The sequence below is a fragment of the Giraffa tippelskirchi genome, chromosome 2 (genome assembly GCF_054371585.1).
Source record: "Giraffa tippelskirchi isolate mGirTip1 chromosome 2, T2T-mGirTip1v1.2.pri, whole genome shotgun sequence".
NCBI classification, from domain to species: domain Eukaryota; kingdom Metazoa; phylum Chordata; class Mammalia; order Artiodactyla; family Giraffidae; genus Giraffa; species Giraffa tippelskirchi.
Window position 1 is genome coordinate 20,251,994 of NC_137276.1, and position 19,693 is coordinate 20,271,686.

The window sequence follows — 19,693 nt, forward strand, 5'->3', positions numbered from 1 at the left end:
ACATGGTGCAGACATGCGAATGACCGATGGGCTTCTTGTACTGCCTGTGCATGACTTGGCGGAGCAAAGCATATTTTACATTAGCTTAGGTCCTGACATTCTATCATGTTCCCTGTCAGGAGGCCAAGTAGTTCTTGGAACTCTGCACACCAAGTGACATATTACAGAACCCTAGCAAGCGAGGTGGCTCATTGCCAAGTGCCCTTAATTTAAAGGCTCTTCTTACCTCTTTCACCTCCACTGCAGGGGTCCAGCTGGGTGCAGAAGTCCAGTAAGAAAGGTCATTATTCTTTTCCAACATCTAAGGTACTTTTCAAGCAGGTAATGTTACAAGGTGTGGGGCTATTTGCAATTAGATTACCCTTAGTGATCAGTATCACCAAGTTAGGAACTGAAAGTGAGACTGAGCGAGGCACCCAGGCGCTTGATGGAGCAGAGCTGGGAGAATGGCCATCAAAACGACACCTTTCCTTTCTAGCCACTGGCTGTCTTCAGTGACCCTTCTCCTGCCATCCTGCAGGGACACTCTGTCAGGCTGTAAGGGGAGAACCTCAAAGGCCACCTCACATGACACTGCTTGGAATGCCAGCAGCCTGATGGCCAGCCAGAATGTCTGTATCTCCACGTGGGTGTCAACATTCTCACAAGGAGGAGAGGTCCTCCTAGGCTGGATTCCTACTGGGCAACCGCCAGCGGGGGGCATCTCCCAGTGCTTTCCTCTCTGCCTCCCACCCCAGGTGCTACCATCTGCAGCCTCTTGAGTTCCACTTACTTTCCCAGACCACCTCCAGTAAATACTGGATGCCTCTATAAGCTCAGCTATGTGGGGGATTATGCAGCCATATCAGGAATTAAAGGCAAAGTCTTCGCCCACAGAGCATGCCACCTGTAGTTTGAGAAATAAGGTCTTTCTTTTTTAATGTGAGGAAACCAAAGACAGAGCTCACTGTTTGCTGTAAGAGATACACTGATTAAGAGTTCAGAGGAGGGAGATGTCACAGGACAAAGGGATGGTCAGCAAAGACTTCTTTGAAGAGAAGGAACTTGAGCAAATGCTTCAGGGAGGGGTGAAGGTCAGACAGGGAGAGAGAAGGAGACAGCAGAAGTGTGACGGTTGTAAGTCCCTGGGCTCAGGGGCCAGGACTCAGCCAGCATGGGTGGCACACAAGAGGGTTGCGAAAAGGAACCCACCGAGATGGGACACGCCACACATCCAGTGAGCTGCAGAGCAAGCCAACAAGCAATGTCTCATCTTTCTGCCCGTGAACACCTCTGTATTGCCAGCATCTGGCATGTGCCTGACTCATAGTCTGTCCTCCACAAATGGGACCCTGCTGCCATCAGCCTATCCAATAAGAGGTGGCCCAGGCAGCACCTCTTCCAGGAAGACTCTCCTACCCCAGGCCAGCCCAGGTTTGAGCTGGGCCCATTTGGCTGCTGCCAGACACAGTCCAGGGAGTGACATCTTTACCCCTCAGCACCTGTCACCTCCATGCCTGACTCCTTGGGAGCCCCTAAGGTCCTGGAGCCAGGGACTGTGTACTGTTCACTGGGGTCCAGTCTGGCACACGGTGGGCGTTCAGTGTCTGCCATGACAGCTCATTCTCCTTTGGGCAATCAGCAAATAGAAGGATGTACCCCCAGCATACCGCATCTCTATCTTCCTAGAAGGGACAGTATAAAATCTGGAAACATGACATCTGCAGAACAAAGCCAGGAGACCAGCTGCATCCTGGGTAAGAGGGTGAAGAAACACACCCATGTAAGGATTTTAAATGTGATTCTCTTGCAACCAGCTGTGGTGACTTCCTACTGAGAGAGAAAGTGAGTATGTGTAAGATTCTTAAGTCATCTCTCTGGTTGAAGCACCTCTAGGCCAGTGGTGCTCAAAGTTTAGCAGGCATCAGAATCTCTGGCGAGTTTGTTAACAACAGATTCCTGGGCCCATCCCAGACTTACAGATCAGGAGGTCTGACAACAGAGTCTGGGCATTTTCATTCCAAACTAACTTGAGTGATGCTGGTACTGATAGCACAAGGACCTCCCTGGAAGTGGCAGCAGATGAGACCACAAGCAGGAAGCATGAAACATCACGATGCATCCGTGTTCTTTCCTTTGTTCATTTAACAAACTCTCATCATGTCTCTGCCAGGAGCAAAGTCATACAAAAGATGGCAGACATAATTAGAACCAGCCGTTGTCTTCTCACCTCTGGTCACCAGAAAATGGATTGCTACTCCTCTGTGCCCTTCACAAGACTTGCCGTTGAAGCAGAAAATGACACCAACTTGCGGCCACTCCCCAATGCTCAAATGGTCTCAGGTTCAAACTCCTGATTCTGAGAATTAAGTTTTCAAAGTCCACTCCCATCAGTGAGCTCATCTGTTTCTTCAAATAAATCAGTGATTTTCCTGGGTCTCCTTTCAATATATCACCTCCTTCATTTAACCAGAAAAGGAGTTACAGATCTTTTGTACTCTGGGCTCGACATGGGGAAGATGAATTTTCCTGGAGACCAAGACAGCAAAGGGTCTCCAGGAGAGTCAAAGGGTGGAGGCAGCCTTCCAGCAGACAGGCAAGCACACTTCTCTGAAATAGCACCCTCTCCCTGTCCCGGGCAGGAGCCACGTTCTGACATATTCAGTTACAAGTGAGTGCCTGGGCATGAAATCGAAATGGCCCATGGTATGGAATGCCCAGGCAGCATGCTGTTGGATTATTTATGCCCTTTGCACTTGTGGAAGCCGAGATTTAATTATTTATCTCGTGTTAGATTTCCAATCCTGGGCTTCCAGTCTGCAGATGAATAAAGCATCTCAGTTAAACTGCAGGGGGATTCTGGGTCACCACTCAGCAGGGGCCGGAAAACTTAGTGATTTCAGCACCTAGAGATATAATCTCACTCTCGAACGATGGCCTCATGAAATTCGAACATGTGAGGAAGAGTTTTAAGAACACTTTGAAGTGACAATATCTGAAAAACCCAATTCTATTCTCTCAGTGACAATGTAACTCAAGAGGTAAAGGCACAACATTTGAACCATGGACACGGCCCTTTTGCTAAAATGTCTTTCCTGACATACATCTGACTCATGATAGGAGGCCACTGGCCAAATTTACTCCAATTCCTTGGGTATAAAGTATTTTTAAATTGTAGAAATTCTCAAGTTAAACACCAGTCAGCTTCTCAGGGACTGTGATTAAAATGCAAAACCAAGGTATGTTCTAACAGATCTTACTCTCTTATAGTAAGATCTAGTTTGCTGTTGTTGAAAGACCAATAGCTTAGAAATAACTATTTGAACCCAAACCATCATCAGCTTTTCAATTCTAGCAGACCAACTTATAATTCAAACCTCACCTCTTCTCTATCCGTCTAGCCCTGCATTAGTAGTTCCAATCTTTTGTTTCAGTGAAATGGTTAGATTCCCAGTTTGCCATATATTCCTTGTGGCAACAATATCACCTTTCACATATAATTCTGGAAGGCTTCCAAGGTCCTGCACAAATTTACCTACTGCTTCATCACATTCTTCCTCCGCTTCAAGGGGCTACTCAAGCTTCCAACCCAGAACCAACTGAGATGACAGCCAAGATGGCAGCACCTGGGAATGGAGTTGGTCCATTAATAGGAACAGGATAAAAGGTTCTAGACTGTACCATTTGGATGGAAGAATCATTTTCTTTTTGAGGATCAGCTCTGCCTTTTGGTTTTGGATTTATCCCTTGGTTCTCCCAATAGACAGGAAAGTTACCTTTCTTGTGTGTTTCTGCATTTTGCATCATTGGGAAGTCTCTGGTTACAACAGTGTTTGGCACACAGCAGGTGTTCAATAAATAATGTTGAATGAATGACTTTCTACCAGAAAACAACCAGCCTGAGGGCCAGACGGAAGCAGAGGGGAAAGTCACAAAGTTCTTATACCACAAAGATGGGGGTTGCTTCTCTTGGCTCTGTCTGACCCAGTTGCTAAAAAGAAACTTGAGAAATTTAAACTTGAGCCAAATATATCACTGGTTCATTATGTCATACTAATTAAATGGGCTCAAGACCATAAAAAATGAAGTCAGTTTATAAGAGCAAGAATAATTGTTAGTCTATTCTGATATGATACCAAAAACTCCACAGAAGCCCTATTCTAAGGTATAAGTAATTAGTATGTTGGAAACATTTTTATATGCCCTGATAATATTATCAGGGTATATAAAATAACATATACCCTCCACCTTGAATGAGTCACAAAACTCACAGTATTTTATTAAATATCTGACAAAACTAGAATACACATTAATACTATATACAACCAAACTCTTATATTCCGTTGGTATTGTACTTTGTAAAGAAACAATGTGTCATTTAAAATGAGAGTTTCGCTCTTAGGCAAGACAGTAATAAAATCAAACAGAAATAATTTGCCAAAAGTTCAATTTTCAAATGGTAATCTTTCTCAAACTCTTCCCAGAAAAACAACAAGGGAGAGAACACTTCCTAACTTATTCTATGAGGCCAGCATAACCCTGATACTGACCCCAAAGGCACTACAAGAAAACTATAAGCCTGTATCCCTTAGGAATATTGATGGAAAATCCTTAACAAAATACTAGCAAAGTTAATTCAGCAGCATAATAAAAAAAAAAAAAACTATACACTATGACCAAATGAGATTTATTTCCAGAATACAAGGATGGTTCACCATAAAAAATCAATGTAATATACCATATTCAAAAAATGAAGGAGGGACTTCCCTGGTGGCCCGGTGGCTAAGCCTCTGAGCTCCCAATGCAGGGGGCCGGGGTTCGATCCCTGGTCAGGAAACTAGAGCCCACATGCTGCAACTAAGACTCCATGCAGCCAAATAAATAAATAATCTTAAAAAAAAAAAATGAAGGAAAAAAACAAATGATCACCTCAATTGATACAGACAAGCATTTGACAAAATTCAACAACCTTTAATGACAAAAACAATAAACTACAAATAAAAGAAAATTTCCTCAACATGATAAAGGCATTTATGAAAAACCCATGTAGCTAACACCATACTCAATGGTGAAAGACTGAAAGCTTTCTCCCTGAGATAAGGAACAAAACAAAGATGCCTGCTTTAACCATTCTATTTAACACAGTACTGGACATTCCAGCCTGAACATTAGGCAAGAAAAAGAAACAAAAAGCACTTGAATTGGGAAGGAAAAAGTAAAGTTATTTCTGTTTGCAGATGGCAAGATCTTATATGTAGAAAATACTAAATATTCCATGATTAAAACCATTCATGCTAATCAACAAGTCAGCAAATTTGCGTGATACAAAACCAACACACAAAAATCATTTTAATTTCTATACAGTAGCAATGAACAAACCATAAAGGAAATTACTAAAATAATTCAATTTACAGTAACAGCAGAAAGAATAAGGTACTTAGGAATAAATTTAACAAAGAAGGTGAAAGATTTGTACACTGAAAACTACAAAGCACTGCTGAAAAAAATTAAGAAGACAGAAATAAATAGAAAAACTTTCCATGCCCATGGATTGGAAAATATAATCATATTGTTAAGATGTCAATACTGCCCAAAGCAATCTACAGATTCAATGAAATTTTCCCAATGAAAAATTTTGGAAGAAACAGAAAAATCCATCAAAAAATTCATAGGGAACCTCAAGGGACCTTGAATTGAAAAAAAAAGGGGGGGAGGCAGACTAACACTTCTTGATTTTAAAACTTACTATAAAGCTATAGCAATCAAAATAATACAGGCATAAGGACAGACATATATACCAAACAAACAAAACAGGGAAAAACTCACATCTATGGAGGAAAGGCCATCTTATCAATAAATAGTGTTGGGAAAACTGGAAATCCACATGCAAAGGAATGAAGTTAGGCCCTTACCTTATACAACATACAAAAATTAACTCAAAGTGGTCAAAGATCTAACCTTAACTGCTAAAACTATAAAACTCTTAGAAGAAATCATAGGGGAAAGCTTCATGACACTGGATTTAGCATTGATTTCTTGGATATGACACCAAAAGCAGAAGCAACAAAAGAAAAAAAAAAATAGATAAACCGGACTTCAAAATTTAGCTATCTGGAACATTGAAGGCTATCATCAACAGAGTGAAAGGAAAACCCACAGAATGGGAGAAAAGACATGCAAATCATATAGCTGATCAGTGATTAACATGTAAAATATATAAAGAAATCCTACAATTTAACAACAAAAAACAAACAACCCAATTCAAAAATGGGCAAAGGACAGGGAATTCCCCAGTGGTTCAGGGGTTGGGACTTTGCAATTCCACTGCAGGGGGCACGGGTTCAATTCCTGGTAGGGGAAATAGGCCACCACATGCCACATGGTGCAGACTAAAACTTTTAAAAATAAAAAAATAAAGTAGATGAGATGCTATGCTTCTAAAACAAATGGGCAGAGGACTTGAATAGACATTTCTCCAAAGAAGATAATGTAAGTGGCCAACAAGCATATGAAAAGATGCTGAACATCATTAGCCACTGTGTGCGTGCATGCTCCCTCAGTCTTGTCTGATTCTTTGCAACCCATGGACTGTAAACTGCCAGGCTCCTCTGTCCATGGGATTTTCTCAGCAAGAATACTGGAGTAGGTTGACATGCCCTCCTCCACGGAATCTTCCTGATCCAGGGATTGAACCCACCTTTCTTGCATCTCCTGTGTTGCAGGCAGATTCTTTACTGCTGGGCCACTGGGGAAGCTCTCATTAGTCATTAGAGAAATGCAAATCAAAACCATAATGAGATAACATTTCATATTCACTAGGATGGCCATAATAAAAAACAAACAAGCAAGCAAAATAGCAAGCATTTTTTGAGGATGTGGAGAAATCAGAATCCTTGTTCATTGCTAGCGGGAATGTAAAATGGTAGAGCCACTGCAGAAAATAATTTGGCAATTCCTCGAAAACCTTACCATAGATTTATATGATCCAGCAATTCCATTCTTAGATATATACCCAAAAGAACTGAAAGCAGGAACCCAAACAGATGCTTTTACACCAATGGTCATGGCGGCATTATTCACAGTAACCAAAACACAGAAACAACCCATGTGTTCACCAACAGATGAACGGATAAACAAAACACATATAATGTACATACAATGGAATGTTATTCAGCTGAAATATGGAATGAAATTCTGACATATACTACAATATGGATGATCTTGAAAATACTATGCTAGGTAACATAAGCCAGATACAAAAGGACAGATACTATCTGATTCCACTTATATGAGATACCTAAAATGGGCAAATTCATACAGACAGGAGGTAAACAAGAACTTACCAGGGGTTTGGGGAAGGAAGGAATGGAGAGTTACTGTTTAATGGGTTCAGAATTTCTATTAGGGAATGATGAGAAGTCCAGGAAATAGTGTGGATAGTTTACAAAATTATAAATGTATATAATGCCACTGAATTGTACAGTTAAGAATGGTTTTGTTAAATGGTTATGTTATGCATACTTTGCTGCCAATAAAAAGAAAAATGGCCTTAGTTGTTCATTTGAAATCGTTCATTTCCAAGGTAGAAAATAACTGATATCACTCAGTATATTGAGCTAAAAACCCTATTTAAGTACTTTTTAATACCCATCATCTGGAAGCACTTAAAATGACACAACCTCTTTTCTGAGGGACACAGTTTGACATTCAGATGAAAAGCCCGTTCTAAACACTTGCAATCCAAAACCTTCCCTGCCCCTTTGATCGTGTCACAACTTCTTCAGGTACCAAAAACACTAAGGAATAAAAACAAAGTAATAAGCTTTACACACTATGTCTGTTGTCACTAAATGCACAAAACACCATCATTGTGAGGCCAGACCCTACACTGCGGGACTACAAGCAATGGAAACAAGGCTCTCCATGGAATTTCACTTAAACTCCTGAGATTTTTAAAGACCCACTACCAGCACAGAACAATACTGAGGATTTCCAACAAACAGGGTGTAAAATAGTTATGCATGATTTTAATGTGAAATACAATCAGCTACCCTGTCAAAAGCAAGCAGTTTCTCTGACGCCCCCACCCCATGGGACCAGGGATTTCAGTTCTCAAGAGAAGCTGTAATTCTGGATTTCCTCCTCTCTCTGAGTGTACAGTCTCTCTTCATGGCACTGATTAGCTGCCATCCTGTTATCTCTGCATGTGTTTCTTTGTTCATGTCTGCCTCCCGGAAGCTAAGCTCCAAGAGGGTGGCTTTTTCTCTCTTGTTCACCTCCTGCCTCCCTGGGGCTTGAACAGAGCCTAACCCCTAGGAGCCCTCAGTCAACATGCACTGAATCAAGAGGGTCCAAATGCTGGGCTGGATGATGGAACCCTGTGGTGCTAGGAATGTTCTGTATCTTGACTGTATCAACATCCTGACTGAGATACTGAACTGTAGTTTTTGAGATGTTACCATTGAGGGAAATGGAATAAAGGGTCTATATGTATTATTTCATACAACTGCATGTGACTCTACAATGATTTCAAAATAAAAAGTTTAATTTTAAGAAGCTTATGAAAATTTAAGCAAATAACACAAATGTCGAAAAGATATTCTATAAAATACCTAATCAGTATGAAAAATAAGAAAAGACTAAGAAGCTGTCATAGACTGGAAAAAATCAGAGAGACAAGACAACTAAATGTCATGTGAGATCCTGGACTGAATCCTGGAACAGAAAAAGGATATTAGTGTGAAAACTGGGGACATTTGAATAATGTCTATAATTTAGTCAACAGGATGGTAAGTTTAGACATTTGAATAATGTCTGTAATTTCGTCAATAGGGTGGTACCCAATGCTATTTTCCTAGTTTTGACAAATGTAAGCTGTTAACGTTAGGGGAAGCTGGGTGAAGGCCATATGGAAACTCTCTGTACTATCTTTGCAACATTTTGTTAAATCTAAAACTATTCCAAAATAAAAGTTAATTTTTGAAAAATGTACTGTTGGAAGAGAAACATCTGATAATGCACCAGGTAGTTAACTGAAACTATACCTGCTAATTTTTCAGATAAAATCATGCAAATTTAAGCAATAAAAATCATTGGAAAAGACCCTGATGCTGGGAAAGATTGAGGGCATAAGGAGAAGGGAGTGACAGGGGATAAGATGGTTGAATGGCATCACTGACTGGACATGAGTTTGAGCAAACTCCAGGAGAGAGTGAAGGACAAGAAAGCCTGGCCTGCTGCAGCCCATGGGGTCGCAAGGAGTCAGACATGACTGAGTGACAAAACAACAACAGCAGCAGCAATGACAACAAGCGATAAAAACGATTAGGTGTCTACTCTTGTAAACAATTATGCTGTGATTTGAATCCACAATTCCTCATCCAAAATCCTCGTGACCAGATTTGTTTTGGAATTTAGAAGCTACTTGATTTCAAAGAAGAAACATGATGTGTGCTGTGGGTGAAACCCCAGTGGGGTCCAGGAAGCAGTTTATTATCAAACGCATGAAAAATGCTTTAGCAAGATGCATGAGTAGTCACACCTGCAGGGTAAATGAAGACCACCAACAACCACCATTCTTTAGGGTAAGATTTTGTGGTCTAAAAATTTTGCTAAAAACTTGCAGTTTTCAGAGCTATTTGGATTTTAAAATAGCTAAAGCAAGTTACAGACTGGATTAATAGGATTCCAAATGAATAAAATTTTGTCCTTTAAGGGACTTCCCTGGTGGTCTGGTAGTCAAGACTCCACACTTTCACTGCAGAGGTGCAGGTTCGATCCTTGGTGGGGGAACTAAGAGCCCGCATGCAGCATGGCATGGCCAAAAAGTTTTTAAGAAAAGAAAAAGTAAAAGTTAAACAAAAAAAAGTTTTGACTTTTAATGGTAAACTTTCAAATTTCTAAAAAGTATTACCATCTCAACTCTTTTTTCCTCTCTCCTTCCCTTTCTCACTTTTCCCCTACATTTAGGAGTTGCATTCAAGCCCCAGGGTGGCTTCTAGAATGTTGATAACATTAAAATTATGTCTCATAATCCGCGGCTGGTTAGAAGTGTGAAAATACAATGAGCTATGCGCGTATGATTTGGCCACTCTTCTGTGTGTACATTAAATGCTGACATTTTTTTTTCAAAAGCAGAAATCACAGAATTAAATTCAAAGTCACCAAATGTTAACGCTGCAAGAAATCTTCTCTCACTGAAGATGCGTAGTCCCATTTCCTGGTTCCACAGCTCCAGAGTGGTGAAATGAGCTGCCCAAGGTCACACAGCAATGCAGTGGGAGAGCTAAGACTCCCAGCTCAAGGCCCTAGTGCAGGGTTCTATCTGTTATGCAAAAACATGAGATTTCTGTTTCAAACATTTGTTCTACAATATGTGTTACTAATTAACTGGGAAAACTTGTAATATCATCACATTGGAGTTAATACCAAAACATTTTTTGCTCATTTAGATTTATTTTTTCCCATGAAATTACTGAACTGAAGTCTGGATCAGATGTCCCCATCTAATTTGGTGTAACTATGCTTCCCTCTAATAATGTGTAAAACCATCAATGACCATAAATACAATTTAAGTGTTTTGTCACATCATCCAACTTAATTATTTGGCTATAAATATAATATCACGGATGACTTAAATCACATTAATTGGGCTCATCACTGAAAAAAACAAAAAACCCTCTGGCTAACTAGGACATTTTGAGGATGGAAAGGGAAACATGATTTGGGGGCCTGTGATTTATCTTACTACTTTCCTGGTTGGTACCATATGACTCAGCTTTTCCTTTCATTGCATTTACGATCTTGCTTTTGACAGTTTTACAATCTTGCTGTACGCAGTACACCGCAGCAGTCCTAGAAAAAGCACTGAGCTCATAAGGACACAATTTAATGATTTCTTCCTCTAGAAAAATAAGTGATCTAAAAAAGATGCATAGACACAGAAAATTCCAGATGCCAGGCATCTATAAAAACCTAGCTCTTTCTGATGGAATTATAATTTCCATAAAAGAAAACTAGAATCAAATCAGAGGTTCTCAACTGAGCTTTGGACTATGAACCTCCGACATCAATGCTAAACTCTGTGTGTGTGTGTCTGGAAAGAAAGCCCATACAACAGACTCTCAAATGGAGCCATGACCTTAAATAAAGGAAGGGTGAGGAGAAGACTCGCTAGCTACTATAAATAGCAGAAAGTGAGGTTTGGACATGAGACCCCTCATTTCTATTGCAGGTTTTGTGAAATATCTGAAGAGTCTCGAGAATGCAGTATAGCTCTGTATTGTAGACCATACAGCAGCTCTGTGAGGCAGGCAGGTAGACCTGGTTCCGTTTTGAGGATGAGGAAACTAAAGAGCTTTGATTAGCTCTGTGGCTAATAGATGTGGATTTAAGACGATGGGAATTCAGATATCATTTAAACCAATCCTCATCAGAGCTACCTGCACATTTATGTTAAATTACAGCTGAGGAGCTAACAGTGTTTCCATCACATCAGACTGCACCACTGTTTTTAAAATAAAACCTTACAGTATTTAAAGTACTATAGAAATGCAATTTTCAGTGCATCAATTTTAATTTGTGTTTTATACAGCACGCAAAAAACAAAACAAAGCCTACTTTTCTTATCACCTACATCCCTCTTCCACCCTCTCCCACTACCCAAGGCTACCCCAAATCCAACTTTTATTTTCCACTTTCCTTCCAGCCATTCCCTTTCCAGGCACTAAATCCAAAGCTAGAAATGTCTCTCTCTATGTGTACTTTCCAAACCAGAAGTGGAGTGTCTTTCCTCCCACCCTCCCAGAGATCTCCCTTCACCTCTTTACCTCTTGTTGTGAACGACTGGGGACTTGCTAACCAAAATAGAAAAGAAAAATGCATTCCATTGCCCCTTCCTATCTAGGTGTTTAAATGCCAGAGCTATCTTCCAGCTACCCTATGACCATCCCGCACACGGACACAGCTGTCAACAGAAGAACAGAAAACAAGAAAGTCCACGCGAGTTTGACCTGACAGAAGACAGGTTTGTCACCAGTCTCCAAGTCGAAAATAGATCACCCACCGCTCAGAAGGGCACAAGGCACTTTTCCACTCTTATCTCAGCAGCCTCCAGCAGTTAGGTGAAATGCGCTGAGCACTTGATGGAATGAAATGTACAATCAGTGATACGCTTTCAAAATAACTCCTCTTTGACAGGCCCGCCAAGGACAAGAGGACAACGAATCTGTAAGGTCGAAAGTGACAGCGCTGAGTTTCCACTGTGACCACAAACCCCAGAAAGGCCAGGAGTGGCCCACACGACGTCTTTCCCAAACCTACAGCTGGTTCAATCACCTCATTTTACAAACAGCGTCCCTAGTCTGCACTTCATTTCAGACTAAAGGGCAGATCCAGGAACCTGTGCTAGAGCTTTTGTGAATCTATTGCCTTCCCAAGACGACAGGAGCTTCCACAGTCATATACAGATGTCACCAGCAGTTCTTTTGTCTCCTTCACATTATTTTTGTTTTAGAGGCCCTGAGCTTCAAGGGATCCACATCTGACTCATGCGTATGACTTTACTAGGCTGCTTCATAGACATTGATAAGAATATATGGTGACAAAGTCTATGATTCCCTTTGATAAATGTTTAAAAAATTAATATCTTGGCTTTTCATCCAACCCTACAATCAGATGAACAACTTATGGAGAAATGGCATGCCAGAGATTTGGATGCATTTTCTCAGCACTAGTGGGAACCCACCTGAACTTCCCCAAGACTATGGAACACACACCTTTTTACGCCAAAGAAGGTAGGACTTAAGCTGCAGTTTTTGAGGTTCCATGTTTTATTGAATTCTGTCTAGGACAACATCAGAAGTGCCCAAATTTCTTTCCTATTCTTCATTCCAGTAACATCTTGGGCAAATGGAAATTCTTTTCTTTCTGTGTGTTTTTTTTTAAACTGATACTGTAGGAAAATTTTTTCTACAAATTTCTGTAAAAGCTGAGCTGATGTAACTTTTCCCCTCAAAATTAATTAGTTCAAAATCTTTGTCACAGGATGTGCCTTGATTTTTCTCTCTTCTTTCCATCATCATTGACCACAGAGCCTTAAGTAAAGAACATTTTCTGAACTCACCTAAAGGACCTACAAAAATGGAACAGTCACATCCACCACTCTTCAGTTAATCTTTTGTATAGTTATTAAAGGAATGATTTTTACAGCAAAAAACAGAAGTTTCTCCTATTTTAGAAAGCTGACTCAACATATTCATTTTGTGTTTCAAAGTAGAACAATTGGACAGACTGTTTTTTGGAAACCTGTTTGACTTTCTAAGGGCTTCCCTGGTGGCTCAGTAGCAAAGAATTCACTTGCAATGCAGGAGATGCAGGTTCGATTCCTGAGAAGGTCCTCTAGAGAAGGAAATGGCTACCCACTCCAGTATTTTTGCCTGGAGAATTCCATGGACAGAGGAGCCTGGCAGGCTACAGTCCACGAGGTCACAAAGAGTTGGATATAACTGAGCGACTAACACTTTCACTTCACTTTGGGCTTCCTAATTGAGGTAAAATCATTTAAGATGACATTTTATTTTAATCTAGAAACATGCATACAAAAGCAAGGAAACTCTATTTACCTTAAACTCTGTTCCTAAGCCAGATTTTTCACCCTTAAAGTTTTCCAACAAGTAGAGTAAAAGAAAGTTCTTTAAGAGCCAGAAGGGAGGGAGAACTAGTAACTTGGACCACACTCACAATTCAAACCTGATCTAGAATGCACCAGAAAATACTCCAAACTCCTCCTTCACCCAACAAGATTAATGAAAACCTATTGCCAGCTCCCAACCAGCACCAATTGCCCCAAGGCTCACATTCCCAGTGCAACTCAACCAGCTGTGCAGTACACTCAGAATGTAAATTTGGCCAGCACTTGGGGCTGAAAAATAAAACTGCCTCTGCCACTGACAAGTTAACGAAAGCAAACCTATTAGGTCTAGGGCCACCAGATGTCCACAAAGTGGAAGTTAGGTAGAATAAAGCCAACTATGAAATCAAGAGGATGGTCAAGAATTAGATGAGACCAGCGAAATCCAAAAGAGGACACACTTGCAACTACTTCAAAAATCATGATCATCCTAATCCAAAATATAGAAGAAATAGCTATGAGTCCACACTGAGATAAAGGAAGAGCTTTTCTTCACAGAATTCCAATTAATAAATGTAGAAGAAATGAGTAAAATAGAAATTCACCATTAGAACACCAGAGAGATATCTGTTACATGCAAGATCCACTGATGGAAGCTAAAGTGAGCAGATGAAAGTTTGAGGAGAAACAGGACATCTGCATAATCTTAGAGTATCTGCCTTGAGTGAATGTGAAGTTGCTCAGTCGTGTCTGACTCTTTGCGATCCCATGGACTGTAGCCTACCAGGCTCCTCCGTCCATGGGATTTTCCAGGCAAGAGTACTGGAGTGGGTTGCCACTTCCTTCTCCAGGGGATCTTTCCCGACCCAGGAATTGAACCCGGGTCTCCCTCATTGCAGCAGACGCTTTACCGTCTGAACCACCAAGGAAGCCCTTGAGATATTTTTAATTACACAGTAAGGGGGCGGGGGGGGCGCGGGGATAACTGTTAACTTTACAGTTAATGCCACCTTAACCAAGTGATTAAGAGGTCACTGAGATGGACACAACCCTTCTGTGGGATTTCCATCTAAAAATGTCTAACCTCAATCAGATCATGAGAACCCATCCAACGAACTCAAACAGAGAGTCCTTCTACAACAGGGGTTGCCAAACTTCAACCTGAGGGCCTAACCTAGGCCTCTGCCTATTTTCATAAATGAAGTTATGTTGATGAACTCATTCATTTTCATAGTGTCTAAGGCTGCTTTGGGGTTACAACCAGAAAGCTGAGGATTTACAACAGAGACCGTACAGCCTGCAAAGTCTAAAATATTTACTGTTTGACCCTTGACAGAAAACGTTGGCTGATCCTTGTTTTTTAAAAAGGACACCTCAAAAGTGAAAGGCAAGGCAAGAGTGAAGAATTGTCACACACTGGAGTAGACTACAGTTTGTTGCTCAGTCACTCAGTCACGTCCGACTCTTTGCAACCCCATGGACTGCAGCTTGCCAGGATTCCCTGTACTTCACAATCTCCCTGAGTTTGCTCAAACTCATGTCCATTGAGTCGATGATACCATCCAAGCAGAGACATCACAATTAAATGCCATGTGGGACCACCCTGTTTAATATCCTGGAATAGAAAATAACATCCGTGGAAAAACTGCTAAAATTAAAAAAAAACTTTGCAATTTGGTTTCAAATATTGTACCAAGATTCCTTTCTTGGTTTTGATAAAGGGACTATGCTTATGTAAGTAGTCAACACAAGGGGAAGCTGGGTGAAGAGTATACAGGAATTCTCTGTGCTGCTTGCTATTTTTGCAGATTTTCTGTAAGTCTAAAATTATTTCAAAGTAAAAAGTTAAGAAAGAACTGCGATGACCTCCTCAGCCTGCTATGAGGCTGAGGGAGCGGCGGCAGCCGTCTTGAAGCCAGCATCACCTTCCAAAGTTTGTCTTTATGGGGCCTAAAGGCAACTGTGAAAATAATTCCAGTGTCACTGGTATTTCATGCCAGTGGCCGGAAGGGAGACAGGATTAGCAGAGAGTACTCCTGCTTCAACCAATACTGCCTTTACAGATATATTCTAGCTTGGGGATTCCTGTCCTTAAATACAAAGTACTCAATAAAAGGATAAACTAAGACATCTAAATCTCTCCCATGAGATCTGTCGGAGCCTATAACCAGCTCTAACGAGCTATACCAAGTAGGTGGACAGGAAGACTGTCTTGGAAGAGTCAAGGGGGTTAGGCTGGGTGCAGACCCCACTGCCGAGGACCCTGGTCTGACAGCAGGGGGAGACAGCGTGCCCCTGGGTTGCACAGCCAGTCCTGTCACCAGTTCCTCATGCAGCCCTGACACAGCAGTGAAATGCCTTCATCAGAGATGTCCCTTCTTCATTTACTCAAGGGCTGAGCCCTGAGGGGTTAGCAAGGAGCTTGAGGCTAAGGACCTCTGCTTCTCTCCCATCAAGCAACTACCCCTGGGCAGAAACAAGCCACAGAGTCAGGAGTTTTCATGAGTTTCAACAAGTCACACTATAATTATGCCAGAATAGAGAGAGACAATCAGTTTGAGACTGCCAGAAAAACGTGGCAAAAAGAAGCTAAGGGGAGCAGGGGTGGGGAGTCGGGGGGGAACACAGAGGAGGAGTGGCAAGGATAAATGTCAGTGCAGCTCGTCCCTGCAAGGACCCTCAAAGACCACCTGTCTCCCCCCACAACCTTACTGATCAGCCCCTGAGTAAGGGGATGAAGCTGGGCGGAAGGGAGGGTCCAGACAAACTGGGCCAAGTCCATCACGTGGCCCCCAAGCGCCCTGGCCCCCAGGTGAGCTGCCGCTGTGACAAGCACCCTGGGACAGAGTCCTGGAGCCTGGGCTGGGGCACCGTGTGTCTCAGCCCCGGAGCTGGCCAGACACCCTTGGCAGATGATGGTTCCCGGCCCAACCCGTGCCCCGCGAAGGCCAGCCATCCATTCCTGAGTGCCTGTGCCCACTGAGAACGCCCGGTGGGGCCTGGAGAACCGGGCTCCGGGCGCCTTTTCAGCTGACAGTGCTCCTCCTCCCCGCCTTGAGAGAAATGAACCCCTAGGGTGGGGAAAACCAGGCCGGGTCGGTGCCATGTGGAGAAGGAAGATGAGGCGTTTTATGAATGGGCCATCTGGACAGGAAAACAGCCCTTCGGGCCCTCCCCGGGCGGGGCTGTCCCTCCTCCCTCTGGAAATTCTTTCAGCCCCATCTGCTCCGAAGCAGGCAACACACCCAGGGAGCAAACCCACCACCCACTCCCCAGCTTCCGCCCCCATCAGGAACATTCCAGTGGTTTTGCCAAACAAACTAATTGCTCTCCCCCAGGCCAGCCTGCGTGACAACAGGTGCCCGGCTCCAATGCCGCCACCAGTTTCTGGATTTTATTCTTGTTAACTGGCCTATATGATTGTTTTTAACGTCATTTAAAAACAGCTCTGCCTTACTATGCCCTTCTCTGGAAGCCTCAGAGGAAGAGGCTGGGGGTCAGGGTCAGTGGGGAGATGAAAGTGAGATGGAGATGTCCTCCGACTGCCTCTGGCCTGAGCCGGCAGGAGCTGTGAATGACAATCACCAAGTGAATGACTCGGTGGCCATCTGCGGGCCGGTCCGTCTGTCTGGATGGGAAGTGTGTCTGCATGTGCCCCAGTCCGTCAGGGCAGGAGAAACAGACCTGCCTTCCAGCCTCAGCCAAGCCCTCTCTCGCAAAACAGCTACTCTGCAGACGGACAGACCTCCAGCCTATCTCTTTTACCTGCCCAGTCCTACCACCTGCACCTTGGGGAGGATCTAAGCACTCACAAAGCACGTCCACTTAATCACATTTGACTTTCCAAACAATCCCATGAGGACTGCAGGCAGGACACCAAGACACAGCAGGTTATGTGATGTGCCCAACTGGAAAACTGCAATAACTGAAGCCATTTTAAACTTTAATAAGAAAAATGTTAGCATGATGGACATTTATCAGGAAGAACCTTCATAAGGAAGAGAGGAGTGTTTATAGATGAGAAATGGAGGCTCCATTTCATTGACGTGAAAACCAAGGCTCAAGAAGGCCAAGTTTTTTGCCCAAGTCCACACAGCTACTTAGCACAGCTTTCCGGATTTGGACCCACAGCCTGCAAGCCTACCCACTGTGGAGCCCTCCCGTCTCTGAATGTGGGTTGCAGCCAAGCACGAGCTCATTTGTGCTCTGGGCCTGAATGAGCACAAATTAAGTCATTTCAGGAGTCCATGGTATTGTTGAGCCTGGAACTTTTAGACTTCTGGTCCAGAGCTCCCTCTGCTGCACCGCACCATGAAAACGTCACGTCTTTATTAAGCATAAAGTGATTCTCCCTGAACATTCTCCTACTGCCCATTTCTTCTAAGATAAAATTTGGACCTAGGAAAACCCTTTAAGGCCATCAAGCTCAACCCCTTTATCAACTCTTCTAGTCTCAGTGAAGCCAACCTCCTTGAATAAAGGAGGTACAGAAAAACGCAAAGTAGACCCCACATCCCCCTGGCCTTACATGTTCAAGTGTGCTTTCTGGAACAAAATTGCACCAGAAATAAACAATGAGTGGGAGTCACCCAATCAGACATTTGCCATGGTGGCCCTGACTCAGGGGGTCCATTCTCCAGTGAGACTGCAGTAAGTACAAGGCTGTTTTAAGTAAAATGAACCAAATTATGAGACAATTCATTGCTTATGATCTCAGCATGGCTCAAATGTGTCTTGAATTCATTAGTGACCCCTTCATGGCCAAGTAATGGCAACTTGATATATTTGAACACCTTGACATCACATCTTTTGCATAATCATCCTTAACCTTTGCTCTTTGTTTAGGCTTTTATAGACACTTTTGTTATACGAATAGACTTTTTAGTGTTAGTTCCCCTAGCTCTATTTTCCCACTTTGGGTAGAAAGAACTCCTTTATCTTCCTTCATATTACTTATCTCAATTTATGCTTTTATAGTTATCTGTATTTTTTTGTTTCTATCTGTTTTCTTCATTAAACTGTAATTTCCACCCATAAGGCCCACACCTGTTCTGTTCATCACTTCACACCCATGACAGCACCTAGCATTAGTAGGTGTTTGATATATACTTCTCCTAGTTGAATGAAGTGTCCCATGTGTTAGGCTGGGAAGCACCAGCCTCTGAAGAATGTGAACCCGCTTTTCTTAAAGCAAAACAGTTCAGAAAACCATTATTTTACCAACCAGGTTGACATCATTACCTTTCAATGGTCATTCATCACATAAAGACATGCAATGTGAGATATATGTTCATCAAAATAACCAACCATTTCAGTCCCCCATTTTAAAATGCACCAATCAGGAAAACTGGAATATGAAAAACTGGGCAACACTGCAATTTTTCCAAAATACCCATTAGTACCAAATAGATCTAGCAGATAACAATCTGACTCCAGCCATATTTGAAAATGTAAAAATTCTAAAGCGAATCTGCAGAATTTTTAATAAAGTGTCTAGAAATTTTTAGACATTTATTTTTCTATAAATTTTTAGAAATTTGTTTCTACAGAAATAAACTTTCTGTAGAATTTTAATAAATTTTTTCTAAAATTTGTATAAATTTTAATAAATTTTACATTTTCAGAAACACTACATATTTTTGGCACTGCAGTCCATGGGGTCGCAAAGAGGTGGACACGACTTAGCAACTGAACAACAACATATTTTTTAGCATTTCCCTTTATACCTTCTTGCATTCCCAAATTTCAAAACCAATAGTGGATTAAGAGCAATAAAGAATGTTAGGTAGTTTCAAAGACACCAAGGTGCATTATACCAAGGGCACAGAAACAAGAAACAAATAGATGTGTCACAACCAAGGAGCATGAAAATCAGAAAAAAACTAGAAACTGTTCTTTTTGTGTAGTCCCTTACATTGTGGCTTTTGAAATTCTCAGAGGAAGTAATGCTAAGAAAAACTACAGCCTCAGAATATCACAGAGGAAAACTACCATGAGGACAGTTTGAAATGTGCAGGGACTCAAACAGGAGAAGCACTGAGTACTGTTTCTCTACCAGTTCTGAGAGTCATGTTTCTAAACAGT

The 19,693-nt window shown here is 42.0% G+C and overlaps 1 protein-coding gene and 1 long non-coding RNA gene across 13 annotated transcripts in view; both read right to left on the reverse strand.

Moving 5' to 3' along the window:
- Window positions 1-19,693, reverse strand: part of RBM20 (RNA binding motif protein 20) — a 199,105-nt gene that overhangs the window by 146,753 nt on the left and 32,659 nt on the right. The window lies entirely within an intron of this gene.
- On the reverse strand, window positions 13,155-18,784 carry LOC145526171 (uncharacterized). Its single transcript, XR_014068728.1, has 2 exons — window positions 14,433-18,784; window positions 13,155-13,441 (listed from the first exon to the last, which is right to left on the reverse strand). It is a non-coding gene; the product is annotated as an uncharacterized LOC145526171 (long non-coding RNA).